Genomic DNA, 5,704 nt, shown 5'->3' with positions numbered 1-5,704 from the left:
CAGAATAAATAACTTTGGTTAAAGGAACATTTGTACAATTCAGTGGTACAAAAATTTGAGAATTGAAGTTTTTATATTCCCCAAATTTGTAGGGATGAAAAGAAAGAATTAATTCTTTTTTCTGCTTTTTAGAACAAATCAATGGTTTTGACGGCGATGGTTTCGCAGTTTTTCTTAAACTGCACTCCTAGCAAATTTTCGCTAGAAAAATGATCCTGGTTCAGTTTTGCGTTAAACTGGTGTCTATCTCAAAGTAGGTATTCCGGAAGCCTGTAATTCGAACTTAGCGCAGAACATTTAAAAGCTTAACACGCGTAAATGTTTTGAGCTGGGTTTGCTTTTAATAGTTTTTGGTTTGTTTTTTCGTCTACTTTATTGGATTCAAGTATATTCAAAATAAAAATTTTGCTCTGGTCTCTTATCAGTAGCCATGATATAGGCCCATTAGTAAATTCAGAGTAGGCATATAGTCTAGGAAGAAACAAAGACCATAGCCTACCATTGGATTTCTCTCCTAACCTTAAAATCTCCTGTTATTGTTGTATTCCAGCCCGCTGTCTAGCCAGGGTCAGATATCTCAAAACTAAACTGTATTGCAAAAGTCTACAATTTTGTAGGGGTGCAATAATTTATGTCTTTTTCCATCTTCACTTTGTTCTTACTGCCCAATAAAAACAATCAAAAACAACAATAGGTAAATATTTCTTTTGTAATCTAGGACTTAAATCTTATTAAAATTAATATCTGATAGCCTCCATCGGTAAATATCTCTAATTGGGATTGGTCTCCCACTTGGCTGGTCAATATTTATAGCATTTTTTGCTATTTTGTCAACCTGATGATTACCTCTTATGCCAGAGTGGCTAGGAATATACTGAAAATAAGTTCTTATGCCACTTGAAGCAAGATTATCTATAATACCGAGACAATGATAAGTGTCAATGTCCAACTTATATTGAGGAGCTGAGGCCAGCAACTCAAGGCTTGATAGAGAGTCGGAATATATGATAATATTATTTGAATTTGCAATCGAAGGTTGGTTTTCCTTAAGGTGTTCTAATGCCATGATTATAGCATTTAACTCAGCAGACATTATAGATAAAATATTATATAATCTCTCCCCCATTGCAATTTTCAGGTGAGGAAGGAAAACACCACTTGAAACCTTCTCATTCATTTTTGACCCATCAACAAATATTTGGAAGTGATTTTTATACGTAATTGTATTAAGTTCTGCAATTTTTTTCTAGACAAAAGCAAGGGGGGTTAAATCTTTATTCCACTTTGAGAAGTCATTATTTATTATGGGACTTGGCCAATTCCATGGGGGGATTGGGGGAAAGTGAGTGCAATAGACTTTGCTGGTATAGGAAACTTCTTCTGGATATTTGCATACTCATCTGCAGTATCTCTATACATGGCTGGATTTCTTAACCAATTACGTAGTGTGTGTGAGCTATTTGATTCAATTTTTGTAGGATGTTTTGTCTAGAGAAAGCTACGTCTCTCCCTTATTGTTGTTAATCCACTCTCCATAAGCAGAAACTTGGTGCTTGTTGGTCTCCTAAGACCAAATATGAGACGTATTATATAATTTTGTGTTGTTTCAATTTTTTATATCTAGGTCTTTGCACATGCACCATAGACAATGAGCCCATAGTCAATATGGGGTTTTATATGTGATTTATAAAACTGGAGTAAGGTTTTCTCCTTACAGCCCCAGGGTGTGGAAAGAAGTCTTTTTAGTATATTTGTTTTTCTATAGCATTTTTTTTATTGTGTTTGAAATGTGGAGGTGGAAATTAAGTTTTTGGTCAAGCACGAGACCTAGGTAATTAATATGATTATCTTCTGGAATAGTTGTTTTATTTAGATTTAGTTTTGCATTAACATGGTTTTGCTTTCGGTGGAATTGGATTATTTTTGACTTGGTAGGTACAATGGGTAAATCTGAATGTTGAGAGAATTTTTCAAACTGGAAAAGTGACTTTTGCAGATTTGACTATGCTATCTCAAAGGTGTTGCCAGATGACCATTGCACCAGATCTTGAGCACATTGTAGATTTGTGTGGGGTAGGTTCATGTCCCAGAGATATAAGGCAAATAGGAGGCAACTGAGGACTGCTCCCTGAGGTAAGCCTTTGGTTATTGTCTTTTGGGGTGAAGAGGCTGAACCAACACAAACGATGAAATTTCGCACTTCTATGAACTATTTAATAAGAGATACTAGGTTAGAGGATAATCCAAGGTTTGCAAGTTTGTTTAAAAGGGTTTGGTAATTCTAGTTATCATATGCCTCTTCAAAATATAGGAAAGCTGCTACTGGGACATTATTTTTTGAGAGATTCATTGATTGCATTTGTTAGCAAAATGAAAGCATCTGTTGAAGAGTGGTGTTTCCTAAATCCAGTTTGAGTGTGAGGGATCATATTATTTTTTTCAACAAACCAGAGGAGTCTCTGATAGATCATTTTTTCCATTATTTTCCCCATCACAGGAGTAATGATTATGGGCCTATAAGATTCAGGGTTATCTTCGGGTTTATTTTTCTTTAGGATTGGTAGGAGGTACGAACATTTCCATGTATTGGGGAACATAGAAGATGCCCAAGCGTGATTATAACAATTTAGCAGTTCTTGTTTGCATGAAGGGGTGAGATTCTTTATCCATGTAGGGTGTATATTGTCATAGCTGCCACTAGTTTTGGTCTTAATATGGTGTATTGCATTATTCAATTCCTGGATTAAAAATGGATTAGTTATGTACTCGGATCCTAGGCGTGGTTGGTAATTTGGGTTAATAGGAATTGGTGACAGTTTGTTTTGATTATTTGATGTTAGCTTATTAACAAAAAGAGTTGCAAATAGGTTAGCTTTTTCATTATCATTGTCATAATGGGTATTATTATGTGAATTTTGGATGAAACTTGTAATTTCATCATTTAGCTTATTTTAGAACATAGACCAATTTGCTTTAGTGTTGATATATTTGGAGTGATGAGATAGAGTTTCAACAGGTTCATTTAGGGAGCAAACTATAGCAAAGTGGTCAGTACATAGACTATCAATTTTATTTATGTAAATTTTATTCAAAATATGTAATGACACAATTTGTAGGTCAATTGTGGAGATTCAGGTTTGGAGGGGTAGCAACAGCTAATTCATTATTATTTGAAGTCATAACCACAATGAATTTACAAGCTTTATTTACTGGTCTATTCCCCCTCAAGATGTTGTGATTATTGAAATCTATAAAGTTCATGACATTTTTTAAATTGTTAGGATTATTTATATGATTAACGAAATCAATTGCATCTAAAATTTTATCAGTGGGGCTATAAAAGCGTATCGTGTAGGTTTTTATATTATTCAGCCAAACAGTGATTCCAATTGCATCAACATCATTTGCCAAATCTGGAAAATTGAAGCCACAGAATTTTAGATTATTTTTAACTAATAAAGATACCCCACCTCCTTTTCTCTCTGAAGATCTATCCTTTCTGAGGATAGTATATCCCAGAAACTTAATTTGTTGATTTTGGGTTAAATGAGTTTCCTGGAGGCAAGCAATATTAATGGTATTATTATTCATAAAAGATATTAGTTCATTTAGCTTATTTTTTGTGAGTGATCTTACATTCCATTGGAGTATTGATATATGTTGTGTTGTTGATTTATTCTTCATATGACTGTGCATCGATGTTCAGCTTTATTAGAAGTTAAGCAAGATCTTGTTTCGCTAGAACGTGCATATCATCAGGGATGTAGATTTTTGCCAATTCTGCCCTGATTTTTGTTTTCTGTAGTTGATGAATGTTCATGGCTTGAACTGCATTACAGTTTAGAATGAATAAGCATATATTTGGGGATTGCATTTTTGGTTGTGCATCCTGTTTGTCGGTTAAGGGATTAATTCCTAGTAGTGTTTCTGGTTTGTTTCTTCTTGGGAGGGGGGGCCAGGCTGACCACATCTCAATGGACAATGAGGCTTGTTGACTTGGTGATTCCTTCTGATAGGGATGTGAGCTAGGGGGCTTAGAGGATGGTGTTTTATATGGGGTGCTTGATGCATTGGGGCCGTTTGACTTGGGGGATTTGATTGGTTTCATTACAGGCTTTATTTGGTATTGTTGGACAGCATTTGCTTCCATTGCTGCAAAGGGGTATGGGATGGCCTTCTCTGTTGCTATTTGGAGTGTTAGAGCTCTTTTCTTGTATGTAGGGCATAGTGATTTATTTGTAGATTCATGTGGGCCTTTACAATTGATGCACTTAGGCTGAGTGTTGTTGCAGGATGTCAACTCTTTAGGATGGAAAGCTTTACAATTTCAAAACCCTCGGAGAATTTCTTTGCATTTTTTTGTTGTGTGTCCCAGTTTGAAACACTTTTGACACTGGATAGGCTTAGGTTTGTATTCCTTTGTGGTTTGATTTGCCCAAATAGGAATAATTTTTCTGGGTTATTAACTTTTTCCTTCAGTGCAAATAAGAAGGATCTACTTGTTTTTTGGCTATTGGAGTTAGGTTCGCCCAGTTAGGAAGCATCTTCAACTGGAATTGTGTTCCCAGCCCTATCTGAGAGCCCTTTTTTTAACTCCCGAATGAATAATTCTGGGGGAACATTATAAACTACCATTTTTGTTGGTGATTGTTTTGGGTTCCATTTAGATGCCTTAATTGGGGTATTCAGAAGGGATTTTAGGTTAATTATTGTGTCTGCTGATTTCTGATCTTGGACAGATATTAGTAGAGATCCATCACGGTTAATATTAAGAGAGAACATTGATTTTAGCAATTTGAAAATTGCAACTCTTATTGCAGTATTTTTTTTTATTTCAAAGGGGGTAGTAGGAGTAATTTTAAGGTAAACTCCTAAGTTTTTGGAGGGAGGATCTTTGGCAAGGGGAGGGGAAATGCTTTTGATTGGGGAGATTTTTTCCTTTTTTTAGAGCTTCTAGAAAGGACCTCTTGAAACCCATTATCATCAGTTATGGTGACATTGGCCCCTACACTTATCATTGTCCTATTCTCAGAATTGGAGCTATCATTTGAACTTTGAGAAAGAGTGCTTGACCAGCCAAGATGGGTATCACTTTCACTGGCATTTGAGGTGGGATCTGGGGTGACTTTTTTTTTTGGAGGACTTATAAGCATTGCCTATTGGAAAAAGCTTTAAACGAAAACAAGACTAAAACAAGAAGGGATAATAGAATGATATCAAACCGTCTGCACTATACTATGGGGAGGGGAAACACCACAGTATAGTCCTGAGGATGAATTGAGCAGGATTGGTTCGGTAAAACTGCTGATTAAATGCGATAATATGTCACAAGAAATTTTATTTTAAATTTCTTATAAACTTGCTGCTGTTGTTGTTGTAATCCAATGCTGAAAAATCCTGTGCTGAAAAAGGAAAATCTGCAACAGATCCTTCTTCTTATAGGTTCCGATTTTTTCGCCAGAGTTGTTTATTAATAGGATTTCCGAGGCGCAGTCCAAAGTCACTACAAGCTGTATTCTAAGAGGAATATATGTGACCACAGTTGGATTTGCAGATGACATCTTGAGATTTTCTCGGCAAATAACATCCCTAAAAAGTATTTTAATATCCTCTCATCTCAGTCTGGTGATATTGGCCTTATTTTTAATGTGACAAAATCGGAAGTAATGTTGTTTAATTGGAATAAATCTGTTCTACCTCACAT

Source organism: Artemia sp. Qi Xiang Cuo, unplaced genomic scaffold (genome assembly GCF_049724085.1).
Source record: "Artemia sp. Qi Xiang Cuo unplaced genomic scaffold, ASM4972408v1 HiC_scaffold_3272, whole genome shotgun sequence".
NCBI lineage: Eukaryota > Metazoa > Arthropoda > Branchiopoda > Anostraca > Artemiidae > Artemia > Artemia sp. Qi Xiang Cuo.
Note: the sequence above shows the minus strand (reverse complement) of the source record.